The following is an 18,449-nucleotide window of genomic DNA, read 5'->3' as shown; positions in this document are numbered from 1 at the left end:
TAATACCTGAGACGTTAGTTTTTCCAGGCGTTCTTTGCAGGCAAGATGAAAGTGCGAGGGAACATCATGCTGAGCCAGAAGCTGGAGGTGATCCTCAAAGACTATGCTAAACTGTGAGGGCGAGCTGACTCAGAGGAGAACCATATCGTCCTCACTTCACTGAGGAAGAAGCATTAATTTCAGTAATCTGACCTGGATTTCACTCCATCATATGCAGTGAAATGTGTCCTATGGATTTTTTGGCAAAGTGATTGTTATCCGATCATGATACAGAATGATTTTAAGTGACTTTGTGACAGTGATAAATGTGTAGCTGCAATGTTTTTTAACCATCAAAGCTGTTAAGATGGTCAATTATAAGAGGATAGCACCTATGTGCAATGGGGACGCCTGTTTTCAGGGCAATGAAGAACATAGCTAGGTAGCACAGCAGACCGGTCCTATATCTTTCCACTAAAATGATTTGATAGGTTGTACCAGAAATGTATATGATATGTTTTTGTTTCTTCAAGTGACCCAACTTCTCTACTGAAATCCAATGCAACCCCAAATGAACTCTACATTAAGTGTTGAACATGTAAGGTAATACAAATGTAGCCATAAAGTGTTGGCTTGGTGCAACATGATGGTTCAATGAGCTTCATCACCATGCTGCACTTTATTTCTAATACATCTTGTCCAGATTGATCATGTGGTTGCTATGTAGTTTCTTAACATTTAAAAATAGACAGAAGAAGTGTACATGTTACTTTAAGGTGATTTATTATATGTATATAGTCAGATTTACAATAGATCCACATATTCATAAAATTCGATTTTAGCATATTCACATTTCAAAGATTAAATGAAGAAGCAGCATGAGAACCCATTCCGGATTATGTTTCTAGTTGATTCCTCATTTATCCATTATCTGCAATTGCTTTAAACTTAGATATGTTTCCTTCCACTAAGCATTTTGTACCATTAAATTAACATGAATAAATAATATCCCCTAATCAATCTTTGTCTGTTAAATATTTTATTCAGTTGCTTTGCAATTATGAGAATACCATAATGTATTCCTGTGTAATAAATTAATTACATTGTGCTTGGGGTCTGTCTGCCCTGTAGAAAATTAAACAGAAATCCAATTCTCCATCATAAATCTTGTATTGTAAAATATGAACAACAATTCATGAATATATTAAATCTATGCGCTATAAGATCATTTACTGAAGGCAATGTATTGTCTGTAAAATAGAAAGAAAAAGCACAAAAAAAGTAAACGTTATTGCTATCCATCAAACCACACAAGACGTAAACTACACCACCAAAAATGTGGACACCTGCTCGTCGAACATATTATTCCAAAATCATGGGCATTAATATGGAGTTGGTCCCCCCTTTGCTGCTATAACAGCCTCCACTCTTTTTGGAAGGTTTTCCAAAAGATTGCTGCTGGGACTTGCTTACATTCAGCCACAAGAGCATTAGTGAGGTCGGGCACTGATGTTGGGCGATTAGGCCCGCAGTCGGCGTTCCAATTCATCCCAAAGGTGTTCGATAGGGTTGAGGTCAGGGCTCTGTGCAGGCCAGTCAAGTTCTTCCACACCGATCTCGACAAACCATTTCTGTATGGACCTCGCTTTGGGGCCTTCCCCAAACTGTTGCCACAAAGTTGGAAGCACAGAATCGTCTAGAATGTAATTTGAATGCTGTAGTGTTAAGATTGCCTTTCACTGGAACTAAGGGGGCTAGCCCGAACCAAGAAGAACAGCCCCAGATCATTATTCCTCCTCCACCAAACTTTACAATTGGCACTATGCATTGGGCCAGGTTGCGCTCTCCTGGCATCCGCCAAAACCAGATTTGTCCATCCGACTGCCAGATGGTGAAGCGTGATTCATCACTCCAGAGAACTCGTTTCCACTGCTCCAGAGTCCAATGGCGGTGAGCTTTACACCACCCCAGCTGACGCATGGCATTGCGCATGGCGATATTAGGCTTGTGTGCGGCTGCTCGGCCATGGAAACCCATTTCATGAAGCTCCGGACAAACCGTTCTTGTGCTGACGTTGCTTCCAGAGGCAGTTTGGAACTCAGTACTGAGTGTTTCAACCGAGGACAGATTATCTTTTACGCACTACGCGCTTCGGCACTCGGCGGTCACGTTGTGTGAGCTTGTGTGGCCTACCACTTCGCGGCTGAGCCGTTGTTGCTCCTACATGTTCCCACTTCACAATAACAGCACTTACAGTTGACCGGGGCAGCTCTAGCGGGGCAGAAATTTGACGAACTGACTTGTTGGAAAGGTGGCATCCTATGACAGTGCCACGTTGATAGTCACTGAGCTCTTTAGTATGGGCCATTCTACTGCCAATGTGTCTTTGGCGATTGCATGGTTGTGTGCTCGATTTTATACACGTCAGCAACGGGTGTGGCTGAAATAGCAGAATCCACTAATTTTAAGGGGTGTCCACATACTTTTGTATATATAGTGTACCTCTAACTGACAAGCAAGATAACCAGTTGGTAAAGTCAATTTAATTTAAATCCACCATTCTTTTGACAATAGTCAACGCAACTGTGGTCCATTTGGGGGTAGGGGGAGGAAAGTACTTTGTTGGTGGAATAAAACACTATTTCGTACTAAATATGACGTCCGTTAAAATGAACGTTATCTTTTTCCTATGGCTAAAGAAAAAGTTGCTTACATGGTGTTACTTTAGGCCTCTTGATAGTTACGATCAAGGAAATAGTTGGCAGATATTATTGGGGGTGATAAGAGGGTCCTTATTAAAGCTACGGGTGCAACTCAACACCACTAAATATCTAGGGCAACGGGTACAGTACCAGTATGCCAATTTTTAGTTGAAGAACTATAAGGACACTTATCACCACTGTTTGAATCTAGGCCACAACAATACTGTACAGAATAGTATTATTACTTAAGGCTTTCTCTCCGGCATCTAAACTATGCACTACATATCCTTTTGCCTTATGTGAAAACAAAGCTAATTCCTTATGATTCGATAATGTGCTTCGTTCATATCAACTGGCCTTAATGCCTCAAGCAAGCGGGAATGTCAGTATTTGACAGTCTTAAAATGGGATGCAGATCACTGTGGGAACACCTGTCATCCCAAATCATACACTGGACACAGTAGATACCCATAATGTCATCTCTACACAACTCATCTTGAAATGTAAGATTCCAATTTGATGATTGCCTTAGAAAACTGATCACAGGTCAGAGGACGAAGCTTGCGTCTGTTTTGGAGTGTCCTCCTGTCCTTGTGCACGGACAGTCCCTCCACACTCCCATTTGCAGTAACAAAGGCAGTCTTGGTCACATAAACCACGAGCTGAGGCTGTGCTGAGTTAGTTAGATTATGAACTTGACGTCGTTCTTCAGGTTGCCGTTGTTGACGCTGAAGCGGTCGGGGAGGATCCTCATCTTCATGGTGCCGTCGGCGCCGCACGAGAAGATGTGGTTGGCCGGGCCCACCTCGATCTGCATCACGCCTGTGCCCAGGTTCCGGAACAGGGACTGGCGAGCGTGCTCGTTGGGGAACTGGTGCAGTAAGCACTGCGTGGACAGGCCCCACACCTGCAACAACACTGCATAATTAGGGGTGGAGCTACAGTACCAAGGCACGCACAGACACAGGAAGACTTTTTGTTATACCTTGCATTCGATTTATCATCAACATGCTATAGGGATCCAAATATCTTCCCTAATCCTGAGAGAATGTTTTTATTTTTGGTCTGATTTTGCAATAGGCCGCTCCAACCACCCTAGTGAAGGTGTTTACAACTACCCTTCGACTGCCCCCCTGAATTCTCCCAATTCCACCGATATACCCACCCACCCACAACCCTTGTTTTTTTACCTATCCTAACCCAAGTCACCTGATGTGAGTCAAACAACAAACATGTGCAATGAGGTTGCTATGTAGCTAGTGAGGGAGAACACCTTCATGTTGCCCTCGGCGGAGCCGCTGATGAAGCAGCCCTCGGTGGGGTCCACGGCCAGGGCCTTGACGGGGGAGTCGTGGGCCTGGACGCTCTGGCGCTGGCGCCAGTGGGGGAGCTCCAGCACGCTGATCCAGCCCTTCCTGCCACCTGTAATCAGCAGCTGCTGCCTGGGGGCCAGCGACTCATGACAACTAAAGGCTGCAGAGATAGGAGAAGAGAGAGCGAGAAAGCGGCAGAGAGAAAGAGTTTCTTTTAGGAACATAATTCAAATGTAACTTGGCTACTGTCTGTAGTATCGTTGGTTGGTGAATTATTGGATTCATTAAAAAGAGCCTCATCAAAGCTTTAAATCAATTTAAATAGAGTTGTGGCCTTACTGTGCACTAGGCTGTTCATTGTAGTCACCAGTGTATCCCACAGACACACGTTCCTATGGACACAAAACAAATCATTACTTACAGTGCTGCATTAGATCAACTGACTTACAGGCACTCTATACCATCAGCCCATTTGGTACCAACATTGGAGTGAAAGAGGTTTAATCACATGTGCTCTGCAGCATACCTGTTGTCTGTTGACAGCCCTTGCTGTGGCTATGAGGGAGCAGTCTTATTATGGCACTGCAATGTCTGTGGAGGGAAGGACAGCACCAATCAACAACAACAACGCTACCAGACAGTGGTACAGTAGGAGGAAGAATAAGACAGACAGACAGACAGACAGACAGACAGGTGCTTTGCTCCTACCAGATAGGGTTTAGGGGTGTTCCCAGTCGTATTGGTTTGCCATAGACTCAGAGCTCCATCACCGTCAACGATACCAAACTGGACAACACAATGAAGATCCTATTAGGACGAGAATTCCACTTGGGAGTAGCGGTATGTCAAGCAACTAAATCATTTCATCAGCAGTGGCCATGTGTTTGAAGGACGGAGTTGGATGGGGAAAACATTGATGTAAACTAAGGATGCGTCCAAACTGGCATCCTATTCCCTTTATAGAGCACTACTTTCGAACCAGATCCCTATGGGCCCTGGTCAAAGGTAATGCACAATAAATGGACTAGGGTGCATTTGGGACACAGAGTTAAGGAGGCTAATATCCCTCTGTGAATTCTCCTGTGCAGGGAAACGGCTCGTACCTTGTTTCCTTGGTGGTTGAATCGTATCCGTGTGACTCTAGAATTGCCTGGACTTCGGAAGCAGATGATCTGCTTAAGAGTGGCCCCACTCAAACATCCGGACACTTCCATCCTGTGCTCCTGTTAGGTCTGAGGGAGGGGGAGTGAAATCAAAACCATAACAATGCGATTCCCCAATCCCAATGTATTATTGATGAATAAGCAAACTGTGTAAATTCTTGGAATATTAGCATAAGGGACGGATGAGAACATTCAGGACTAAATAAAATAGACATGGTACACACAGACGTGGAGTTTCCAGTAACTGTATGAAAGCAGGAATCATTCCACATCTACTTACAGTAAGGCAAGGTAGGGTGGGAGGTCATCCTTCTCACATTGTTGATGTTCCTTTTGATGAGCTGCACGAGATAATACAAGGACATGATACTTCGACCGAAACTCTACAAGACATACATTATATATACAAAAGTATATGGACACCCCTTCAAATTAGTGGATTCGGCTATTTCAGCCACACCCGTTGCTGACAGGTGTATAAAATCGAGCACACAGCCATGCAATCTCCATAGACAAACATTGGCAGTAGAATGGCCTTACTGAAGAGCTCAGCGACTTTCAATGTGGCACCATCATTGGATGCCTCCTTTCCAACAAGTCAGTTCGTCAAATTTCTGCCTTGCTAGAGCTGCCCCAGTCAACTGTAAGTGCTGTTATTGTGAAGTGGAATTGTCTAGGAGCAACAACGGCTCAGCCGCGAAGTGGCACACAACGGGACCGCCGAGTGCTGAAGCACGTAAAAAATTGTCTGTCCTCGGTTGCAACATTCACTACCAAGTTCCAAACTGCTTCTGGAAGCAACGTCAGAACAATAACTGTTCGTCGGGAGCTTCATGAAATGGGTTTCCATGGCCGAGGAAATGAGTTCTCTGGAGTGATGAATCACGTTTCACCATCTGGCAGTCAACAAACGAATCTGGGTTTGGTGGATGCCAGAACGCTACCAGCCCGAATGCATAGTGCCAACTGTAAAGTTTGGTGGAGGAGTAGTAATGGTCTGGGGCTGTTTTTCATGGTTCGGGCTAGGCCCCTTAGTTTCAGTGAAGGGAAATCTTAATGCTACAACATACAGTGACATTCTAGACGATTCTGTGCTTCCAACTTTGTGGCAACAGTTTGGGGAAGGCCTTTTCCTGTTTAGTATGACAATGCCTCTGTGCACAAAGCGAGGTCCATACAGAAATGGTTTGTCGAGATAGGTGTGGAAGAACTTGACTGGCCTGCACAGAGCCCTGACCTCAATCCCATTGAACACCTTTGGGATGAATAAGAACACAGACTGCGAGCCACGCCTAATCGCCCACCATCAGTGCCCGACCTCACTCATTTGTGGCTGAATGGAAGCAATTCCCCGCAGCAATGTTCCATCATCTAGTGGAAAGCCTTCCCAGAAGAGTGGAGGCTGTTACAGCAGCAAAAGGGGGACCAACTTCATATGAATGCCCATGATTTTGGAATTACAGTGGGGAGAACAAGTATTTGATACACTGCCGATTTTGCAGGTTTTCCTACTTACAAAGCATGTAGAGGTCTGTCATTTTTATCATAGGTACACTTCAACTGTGAGAGACGGAATCTAAAACAAAAATCCAGAAAATCACATTGTATGATTTTTATGTAATTAATTTGCATTTTATTGCATGACATAAGTATTTGATCACCTACCAACCAGTAAGAATTCCGGCTCTCACAGACCTGTTCTCCACTGATTACCTGTATTAACTGCACCTGTTTGAACTCGTTACCTGTATAAAAGACACCTGTCCACACACTCAATCAAACAGACTCCAACCTCTCCACAATGGCCAAGATCAGAGAGCTGTGTAAGGACATCAGGGATAAAATTGTAGACCTGCACAAGGCTGGGATGGGCTACAGGACAATAGGCAAGCAGCTTGGTGAGAAGGCAACAACTGTTGGCGCAATTATTAGAAAATGGAAGAAGTTCAAGATGACGGTCAATCACCCTCGGTCTGGGGCTCCATGCAATATCTCACCTCGTGGTGCATCAATGATCATGAGGAAGGTGAGGGATCAGCCCAGAACTACACGGCAGGACCTGGTCAATGACCTGAAGAGAGCTGGGACCACAGTCTCAAAGAAAACTATTAGTAACACACTACGCCGTCATAGATTAAAATCCTGCAGCGCACGCAAGGTCCCCCTGCTCAAGCCAGTGCATGTCCAGGCCCGTCTGAAGTTTGCCAATGACCATCTGGATGATCCGGAGGAGGAATGGGAGAAGGTCATGTGGTCTGATGAGACAAAAATAGAGCTACTGGTTCAACGAGCAGATGTCCACATACTTTTGGTCATGTAGAATGAGTAGAATTTACTGCATTGTGTTGCACTGTATATCATTGGTAAAAACAAGGAACCACAGTAAAGGCTCCATGTGCCTCACCACGGCAGCGCCTCACCACGGCAGCACCTCTCCCCGTCTGCAGGCCCCCGAGCCAGGGCATGTTGATGGGCGTCCCTGGGCTGCTGTGGGTGTAGGGCAGGGTTCTTCAATTCCGGTCCTGGAGGGCCGAAACACTTCTATTTAGAATTCAAGGCACACTTAACCAGCATGGCTACCACAGCATTCTGCAGCAATACGCCATCCCATCTGGTTTGGGCTTAGTGGGACTATCATTTGTTTTTCAACAGGACAATGACCCAACACACCTCCAGGCTGTGTCTATTTTGTATACAGCAGTACTGTGTGTCTAAGACAACTTCCCCCTTGGGACATTAAAGTTCATCCTAACCTATCCTATAACATGTGTGGTACCTTGTTGATGGCGAAGGCAGTAGTGATGTCCGACTCCTTGTGGATGATTCGGGCCTTGCCTCTGGGGTAGCCCAGATCTGCATCGACCTGTAGAGCAACACATGAATCATTCTGCATTCTCTGCACATCTGAAAGATTAAAGTGTGACCTAAAGGAACAGTGGTGGGAGATGAATGGACAACTCATGCCCATCTCTGGTGGGAGGATGACGTGTGTATCTGTAATAGAGCTTTGCCTCAGGGCTACAGGTTGAGAGACTATAGAGCATCAAGGCCACACAGTTATATCAGGATTAGTGCGATTGTTAGCATGGCCTTTGACAATCCTCAGTATAAGAGACATAGCACATATAGAGCCAATGAGATGGGCGTATTATTGTATAATGTATAGAGATATAATGACGCGAGGACAGAGGCTTTTATAGAACATTAGGTTGAATTACATTCTACATCACAATTATTTAAATGGAAAAGACCACATTTTCCTGTCAAGAGTGTTCTGCTTGACTGTGAGATCTAAATATGGTGACATACCATTTTCACATAGGACTTAATCTTAACCTGATGAACATTCAACGTGACACTGTGGGCCTGCTAATCAGAACCTATTAGACTTCATGAGAGTATCACTCTCCTCTGCACATTCTGTGTAATTAGTTAGTGAGCTATGGGAGGCACTATGGTAACCTAATCCAGTATAGACAATTTGTATCACAGAGTAATGTAAAATAATTAATTCTGAAAATGTATACTTTGTTTTATGAGGTAAATTCACACCATATATACCCACAGGACTGTATATGTGGTGAATCTACTATCACTTTCAGATGAAGGCATGGTAAAGTCTTTCATATAGTGCTATACTGTGACAGTACATATACATTGTTCAATTCTTAATTAAAGGGATACCTCGTTTTGGTCTCGTTTCTTTGTGAAAATATTGCGGATGAAGGTCTCCTGCACCTTCTCCTGTTTGACCAGGTACTGCCACAGCCTCTTCACAGGCAGGGCAGAGTGGTGACTGGACCTGCAGCCACACAACACAACACTCCCCTCGGTTAGATAGCTCACACAGGCTCACTTCCAATAAGAATTTATGGCATTCTGTGGATCATATCAGCATACCGAAAACATACAATTACAGAATGTTATGGCAAACGATTTATCAATATACAGAGAATTCCCGTTTGGAGATGTGTTTCGAGCACACCTGAAGGGTGTGTTGGAGGCCTCAAACATGGCTTTGTGTCTGAGGATGACGGAGCCCGAGGCACCAGTCTTGTCCAGAGGGTGTGTTGAGATGTACTTGGAGGGCGGCCCCCCGAAGATCTCCAGCCTCTTCAGCACCGCGTCACAGAGGAGAGACCACGGGTAGATCTAAGACACAGACGTGCACACACACAAAACACAAACCCTTAAAAAAACATCTCTCAGAACACACCAGCATTCCTCTGTGACATTAAGAACAGTACTTTCAACTCAAAGTACACAGAAAACAACCATATCTTCCCCAGAGAGACGCTGAGCTCCGGGGAGACAAAGTGCTCTTTGAAGATGGAGGTCTCTTGCTCCACCACGGGGCTGGCTGGCCCCTCTCTGGAGGCACTGCGTGACGACAGCAGCTTGAACCGCTTATACTTCCTGTCTGACCCCTCACTGGCTGTTGAGACTGAACCACACACACATTTGATGTAGTGGACTTGCCATTTTTCAGTGTAGTCATGCTTTATAATAGGTGAGTAAGACTGACATAATTCAAGATATGAATGAGATCTAGTTACAGTATAGTTGGGCTACAAGAGCTGCAGTGTGTGTAAGCTGTTGTTCCAGCCCAGCTGTAATACACCCGATTCAACCAACCATGATCTTCAACAGACCATTATTCTTTGAATCGGGGGAGTTCATACTGGGCTGGAACAAAAACCTGCACACACTGGGGACCACAAGGCCCAGAGTTGCCCGCCCTTGCGTTCCAGCAACATCAGCCTCTAACATCTGGCTTGTGCACACACACACACACACTACCCGCACACGGATAGCAGACCTGGGGGTGACTTGGCCGGGCTGGGCTTCTCTGTGACGGGGGTACATGCCCCCCCTCCGAACACGGCCACACACAGCTTGCTGTTGAGCGGGTGGGCTACGATGCGGAACAGCTCGTTGCTGGAGTGGTTCGCCAGGCCGTGTACAAACAGGATGAGGAAGACGGCCGTCAGGATCTCACACAGTAACACGGCCAGGCCGGGCTGGCTCTCTTCACCAGGAGGATCAGAGCACCGATACCTAAAACACAGAGAAAGAGAGAGATGGTGAGTGAGGGAGAGAGAGAAAATGAATTGAGTAGGATTAAAGCATCAAAACTAATCCTCACACTTCTTGCTTTTTACTGAAAGTGCTTGAAAACTTTACTGCTGACATGCAACATTTTAAGACCATATCAACAGTGCACTTAATAAATAAAATACAACTTTTTATTTTTGTAAAGTGATCCTTTAAGGTTGTATGTTTAGGACTAAATGTTGACGACCGTGGCGTTGATGTAGCGATGGTTCTCCAGACAGGATACATGGAGCTCATCTCTGTGAAATGACAGCGGTGTGTTGTGGAAGTGGGTTTACCTGGCCACTGTGCTGGGGAGGTGTTGAGCAGGACAGTCTCCTCCATGCTCACGGTGCGTACCGGGTGGTGCTGGGAGAGAAGGATACTCTGGTACACTATCCCTGTGAACTGATTCACATGGCTGGGACACAAAAACAAGCAAGGACACCCAAGTCATTAAGCATAAAGGAAGGGGAAGTTCCATGGAAATGTGAACAAGGGGAAATTGCTATATGTACAGCGCATTCGGAAAGTATTCAGACCCCTTGACTTTTTCCACATTTTGTTACTTTACAGCCTTATTCTAAAATGGATTTTAAAAAAGATTCCCTCATCAATCTACACACAATCCCCCATAATGACATATCAAAAACAGGTTTTTAGAACGTTTTGCAAATATATATATTTTTTAAAACCCAGAAATATCACATTTACATAAGTATTCAGACCCTTTACTCAGTACTTTGTTGAAGCGCCTTTGGCAGCGATTACAGCCTTGAGTCTTCTTGGGTATGACCCTACAAGCTTGGCACTCCTGTTTTTGGGGAGTTTCTCCCATTCTTCTCTGCAGATCCTCTCAAGCACTGTCAGACTGGATGGGGAGCGTCGCCGCACAGCTATTTTCAGGTCTCTCCAGAGATGTTAGTTTGGATTCAAGTCCGGGCTCTGGCTAGGCCAATCAAGGACATTCAGAGACTTGTCCCGAAGCCACTCCTGCATTGTCTTGGCTGTGTGTTTAGTGTTGTTGTCCTGTTGGAAGGTGAACCTTCGCCCCAGTCTAAGGTCCTGAGCGCTCTGGAGCAGGTTTTCATCAAGTATCTCTCTGTACTTTGCTCCGTTCATCTTTCCCTCAATACTGACTAGTCTCCCAGTCCCTGCCGCTGAAAAACATCCCCACAGCATGATGCTGCCACCACCATGCTTCACCGTAGGGATGGTGCCAGGTTTGCTCCAGATGTGACGTTTGGCATTCAGGCCAAAGAGTTCAATCTTGATTTCATCAGACCAGAGAATCTTATTTCTCATGGTCAGAGTCCTTTAGGTGCCTTTTGGCAAACTCCAAGCGGGCTGTCGTGTGCCTTTTACTGAGGAGTGGCTTCCGTCTGGCCACTCCACCATAAAGGCCTGATTGGTGGAGTGCTGCAGAGATGGTTGTTTTCTGGAAGGGTATCCCATCTCCACAGAGGAACTCTGGAGCTCTGTCAGTGACCATCGGGTTCTTGGTCACCTTCCTGACCAAGACCCTTCTCCATCGATTGCTCAGTTTGGCCGGGCGGCCAGCTCTAGGAAGAGTCTTGGTGGTTCCAAACTTCTTCCATTTAAGAATGATGGAGGCCACTGTGTTCTTGGGGAACTTCAATGCTGCAGAAATGTTTGGTACCCTTCACCCGATCTGTGCCTCGACACAATCCTGTCTCGGAGCTCTACGGACAATTCCTTCGACCTCATGGCTTGGTTTTTGCTCTGACATGCACTGTCAACTGTGGGACCTTATATAGACAGGTGTGCCTTTCCAAATCATGACCAATCAATTGAATTTACCACAGGGTCTGAATACTTACGTAAATAACATACAGTACCGGTCGAAAGTTTAAGAACACCTACTGATTCAAGGGTTTCTTTATTTTTTACTATTTTCTACATTGTAGAATAATAGTGAAGACATCAAAACTATGAAATAACACATATGGAATCATGTAGTCTGCAGTGAGACAATATAAAAAGCTAACAAAGCTTTTCAGATGTTCGCCAGACGGAATCACCGACTGTGGGTTAACTTTAGAGTGAACCTTTTCGACAAACCTCTGACACGACTGTGGTGGGATTTTTTAAAAAGCATTAGCATAACAAAGGGGGTGTTCAATTAGAAAAAGCTAATTTAGTCTGACTGCATCGCTTCATTGTACACACGAGAGGAGGAACTGTTGGGCACAGTTCAAAACAAAGTACGCACTCATTTACAGATCTGTGGGCTTTGAAATGCCAAGGGCAGGTGGAGGGACAATAGATCCAAAATTCATTCAACCGCTGTACATTTAATTTTTTTATCGATGAGGCTGATGCAACAGATCAGGGCCCGGTTTCCTAAAAGCATCTTAAAGCAGCAATCAGCAGTTGAAACAATAACAAAGGCCAATCCCCGCCCCTGTTTTAGTAAAAAGCTGAAGGATGGGGTTGGAGAAATGTAACCACTCTCAAATTCATAGAGCCATGGGTACAAGGACTGACCATCCATGATATAAAAATTATAGTTTTAACAAATGTTTACAAACATTGCCGTAAAACAAGCTTATATTTTGGGTTCTGAAGGGGTATGGCTGTTGAACTAAGCTTATGAGGCATTTCTAGGTTATATTATTTAAGAATCAATGGGTATATATATATATATATATACACACACATACACACACACACACACTGAACAAAAATATAAACGGAACATGCAACAATTTCAAAGATTTGACTGAGTTACAGTTCATATAGGGAAATCAGTCAATTGAAATGAAATGTATTCGGCACCTAATCTATGGATTTCACATGACTAAGAATACAGATATGCATCTGTTGGTCACAGATACCTTTAAAAAAAGATAGGGGCGTGGATCAGAAAACCAGTCAGTATCTGGTGTGACCACCATTTGCCTCATGCAGCGCGACATCTCCTTCGCATTGAGTTGATCAGGCTGTTGATTGTGGCCTGTGGAACGTTGTCCCACTACTCTTCAATGGCTATGCGAAGTTGCTGGATATTGGCGGAAACTGGAACACGCTGTCGTACAAGTAGATCCTGAGCATCCCAAACATGCTCAATGGGTGACATGTCTGGTGAGTATACAGGCCATGGATGAACTGGGACATTTTCAACTTCCAGGAATTGTGCACAGATTGTTGCGACATGGGGCTGTGCATTACCATGCTGAAACATGAGGTGATGGCAGTTGATGAATGGTACGACAATAGGCCTCAGAATCTCATCATGGTATCTCTGTGCATTCAAATTGCCATCGATAAAATGCAATTGTGTTCATTGTCCGTAGCTTGCCTGCCCATTCCATAACCCCACCGCTAACATGGGGCACTCTGCTGATGTCAATGTTGTGAACAAACTGCTCGCCCACACAACGCCATACATGTGGTCTGCTGTTGTGAGGTCGGTTGGACGTACTACCAAATTCTCTAAAATGACAGAGGTGGCTTATGCTAGAGAAATGAACATTACATTCTCTGGCAACAGCTCCGGTGGACATACCTGCAGTCAGCATGCCAATTGCACGCTCCTTCAAAACTTGAGACATCTGTGACAAAACTGCACATTTTAGAGTGGCCTTTTATTGTCCCCAGCACAAGGTGCACCTGTGTAATGATCATGCTGTTTAATCAGCTTCTTGATATGCCACACCTGTCAGGTGGTTGGATTTTCTTGGCAAAGGAGAAATGTTCACTGACAGGGATGTAAACAAATTTGTGCACAACATTTGAGAGAAATAAGCTTGTTGTGCATATGGAACATTTCTGGGATCTTTTTATTTCAGCTTATGAAACATGGGACCAACACTTTCATGTTGCGTTTATATTTTTGTTCAGTGTAGTTTAACAATGCTGACTGCCTCCACTCAGATTGCAAGGTGGGTGATGTGTGCGTTGCGCAATAGGCCCTGGTCTTTCTCGCCGCTCGTGACCATTTGATCTGAACGAAACGTGCCTGTAGTACGTAACTCCTAAACTGCTTGCTACTTACTTTACACTGTACTACATAAAAATGATTGTAGGGGGTTTACTAACACATGAATTCTAGTAGCTATGTTGACTATGACAGTAATATGGTGACAAAGATGTAGGTTGTGTGTAGCGGTTAGCGGTTATGATATGGTTTGGCTTGGAAAGCTTTTTTCGCCTGGTCACAGGAAGCTGATGTGTTGTGCACTGAATTCCACAAGCGAAGGGAAAAGGTGAGAGGAGAGCGTGTAGATGCGAGAAAGAATACAACGATCAAAGGATTCATGTTTTTTTAATGTGGCTGCTATTAAAGTGAACTGTATTTGCGTATGATGAGGGGTGTATTCATTCCACCGATTCTGTTGAAAAACGTTCTTAAACGAAAGCAAACGGAACTGAGATAAATATACCGGAATTTGTCCAATAGAAACTGTCGTTTACAACTGTTGGACTAATGATTACACCCTAGATCAGCTAGATGCAGGCAAGAGTGTGCAAGGCGGTATTGAATGTATCAATTTCTGTCACCTTGATTACTCAAATTTCTCTCGACCTGTGCACCTATGTTGTAAATGTTCATTCATAGGCTAGGTTGTAGCAACCTCATGATGGGTATAGGGAACATTGTAGTATTATGTAGTAGCCTAAACCTATCGATGTTACATTGAGCTGGGTGAATGGAATATGAATGACAGTCATCCAATATGCTGTAATAGAAATAAGGCCATACTCATAAAACAATCCTCATCCTCATTATCATCCTCCCTCATCTTAAACAGCACTGACCACCACTGCACCTAGGCTACACTTTGACATGTAGGCTAATTATTTATGAATATTTATGCAAAATAGATTTGAATATTATTCCAATGAGGCACATTTTGTTATGCAAATTTCTGGCTCAGTTGACAGCCCCATTTATCTATTTCAGTAGTAGGCTACTCTTATTAGGCTTTTAAACCTAGGTCCTAAAGTAGACCCATGTTGGCATATCAAATCATTTAAAAAAAAGTAAGTATTTTAATTGGGGCGGTTGAAATCACACTTCAGGACGGTGATGAAAGAAGTTAGTCTCGAGCCCTGGTCACATGGGTCCTATTTTAATAAGGTCATTCCAACCACTAAACGAGTAAGTAAAAAAGCTCTACTTAACTTTACACACTTTTTCCTTGTTGCTGTTCTAGGATCAGATAACATTATAATTATAATTCATAATTGTATGATTATTACATACACTGAGAGGTAGATTGTCAAGATCAGATGCACCGTGTAGTTCAAATGTCTGAAATGTTGCCTAATGTGCATTTCCCAGCATGGTCATGGTTATGTGACATTCTAGTACAGATATCAAGTGCACAGAGCAAAGAGGTGGGTGTTAGGATCCAGACTCACCTGTAGTTGTGGCCGTCACAGAGACACTGATATATGCAGGCGGACAGTGAGGCTGCCAGTGTGTGCGTCACATAGATCTGAAAGAGCAGGAGGAATTCATACATCAGATACATTAGGATCAGTGGAACACTCCCTCCAATCCATCAACTCACCCAATAATTGATCTCTACATCACAAAATCTAAACTCAAACGCTTCTGACTATTTTTGCCCCCTGTTCTCATATTTAAAGCACATTACTACCAAATGTATTAACATGATCTTTGTGTGTAGTTCAAGAAAGTGCATGATAGCCTTGGGTGTATAAGCATGTGTCTGACCTCGTTGTTGATGACGTCTGGGTGTGGCGGGGAGTCCAGTGCGTTTATGGTGTGCAGGATGTCGTGGGTGAGCTTGGTCAGATGGACGATGGGGTTGGCCACCACCGTTTTGGCGCTGGCAGTGTACGCCAGCAGGAGAGGGATGGGGGAGGTAGGGGACTATGGCCATCTGGACACGGTCATCCTGTGGACATAAAGTAGTATGGCGTGACTGAATGAAGACCGTCAGCACACACATGCGCACACACACACACTAACAAAGAAACTACATAAACTGAATAAACATCCTAACAAACAACTCTCAAAGCGAAGCGTGGAAATAAAAATAGCAAATGAATTCCACACTGGCTACCACGCTGCGGTTCACGCGTCAGATCAGAGACTTGCTGCTTTAGTAAGTAATCAGACAGACGAGTCAGAGGAGTTCCTGTCGTGGTATGACAGGAGCATTTGATGTTCCGAAGGCTTCAGAGGAGAGTAGTGTGTGTTCCTGGTGTCTGTGACGCGAAGCATATTTCTCCAAATCTCCCTAAATGTAGGACGAGGCCTCTCAGAAGGGAAGAGAGCAGAGAATGAGAATCAGCCCCGCCTGTCACAGCCACACACTGGAGATGTCACCTATCAGCTACATGAAACCCCAAGCCACCCGCTGGAAACCACGGTTTGCTGCTTTAAGGCAAACACCAGGCTCAGACTAAAACAACACTCTTTTGTTTGTTACGGTTCTTCGCTTCAGTGTTTGTGTAGTTACGCTTCCTTCCTATCCCTCCTCTGAGAACTTGCTGTCAAGTACTGAAATGCAAGTGCCTCACAACTAAGATCGTTTTTTGTTTTAAGGGTTTAATTACTAGTATGCGGATATTGTATCCATTTGCTCCTATTTATGATAAGATTGACAACATGCAGCCTATGTGTAAGATTGACAACATACATTGTGCTGTACCTGTTGGGACTTCTGCAGCAGCAGGATGAGCTCCATGCGCACGGAGGCCAGGCCTTCCCCCGTGCAGGCTGCAGTAGCTGAGGAACATGCGCAGGAGAGGCTGGTTTCTCTGAAGCCAGTATCTGCGGGTGCACTGGGCCTCTCCAGGCTGGGCCTGGACCTCCTCCTCTCCCCCTGGTCCTTCCATGCCCTGGGCCAGCTCCGGCAGGCAGGGCTTGTAGCTGCAGCACCTCTGCAGGGCAACCACCTCCCTCTCCAGCCACTGGCACAGCTGGTAGCCCAGCTTCCCCCCGTCCAGCTCGTACCCCGTGGACAGCGTCTGTAGTTCTGTGGTCAGGATCTTCAGGCAGGCGCTGAACTTGAGCTGAGCGGCCAGGATGTCCTCCGAGGGCATGAGGATGTCGTCCTCTTCTAGCGGTGTCTCCGTCAAAAGAGAGATGGCGTTCCTGGAAGACGCTGCTGTTATCAGTGCTGGTGTTTTTCATTGCCAAGCCCTGTGGTTCATAATCATCGTCCTCCTCCTCGTCGCTGTTCCATTTCAGCTCCAGGGCTTCATCCTGAACGGCCACAGAGGGCTCGCTCCAGTCAAAACTCAGCACAGAGTCCGACTGGCAGTTGGACAAGCTATCCGACACAGACTCGAACCCGTTAGAAGGGGACATGGATGAGGTACCTGCAAAGCACAGCTCTATCATTAACTGACCTCCAAATAACCTACAAAATTATTGAACCACAAATCTACGAAGTGAAAAAGATCATTCTCGGACTACTACCAGGCTGAGTGCTGTGGCCAGCCTGAGTGAAGGAGCCTGGGTTTGGGGCAGCAGGCTGCCCCAGCAGAGTGTGAAGTGCCCGGCTGTAGTCCTCCAGTACCCAGTAGGCCATGCTGCGCAGGAAAGGGTCCTGGTGGGCAGGCAGCTGGCAGGCTTGGCCCAGCACGTGCTTCTGCAGGATGCGCTTGTAGGTGGAGGACGTCTCAAACTCGGACTCGTATAGCCGGGAGATTACCAGGGCCAGCTGCAGGTCCTGCATCTTTTCCAGGCAAACCTGTACAAGGCAAGCCGACCCCCACCGAGCATTACTGTTGAAAGCAATTGCAGTAGCATCACGGAGAATTACCTCACAGGAATATCAAACAAGGTCACCTCTACCCTTGGCCTGGCCAGACGTCATTTGCATAAAATGCTCAAAAACACACATTTGTATTTTATTATTTAAGAAGAAAAAGAGGTACTGTAGCTACCTCTCTCCTGAAAATCTTTGTATGAAAAAGGTGGCACACTAAGGACATCAGATCTATCTGCTTACAGCAATATGAGGACATTTTTACCTCCACAGCATCCTTGAGGGAGCCTGCCAGTAGGAAGAAAGCTGCAGAGTGCTGGAAGCGCTGCTTCCCCAGCAGAGAGAAGGCGTTCTTTAAGGCAGCCATTCTCCACCGGTCCTCACTGAAGTTGTTGCTGAAGAAAGCTGTCATTTTGACATTCTTCTGAGACCTTGACGGTACAACAAAGGTTGTCATTAGACTTTCTAGAATGTGAAAGAATT

The 18,449-nt window shown here is 45.2% G+C and overlaps 1 pseudogene; it reads right to left on the bottom strand.

Annotated features, from left to right (window-relative positions):
• Positions 1–2,410: 2,410 nt before the first annotated feature.
• LOC121587178 overlaps positions 2,411–18,449 on the bottom strand; it is a 31,017-nt pseudogene continuing 14,978 nt past the window's right edge.

Source organism: Coregonus clupeaformis, chromosome 18 (assembly GCF_020615455.1).
Source record: "Coregonus clupeaformis isolate EN_2021a chromosome 18, ASM2061545v1, whole genome shotgun sequence".
Classification (NCBI taxonomy): domain Eukaryota; kingdom Metazoa; phylum Chordata; class Actinopteri; order Salmoniformes; family Salmonidae; genus Coregonus; species Coregonus clupeaformis.
The sequence above is the reverse complement of the archived record's forward strand: the minus strand, read 5'-3'. Positions and strand labels throughout refer to the sequence as shown.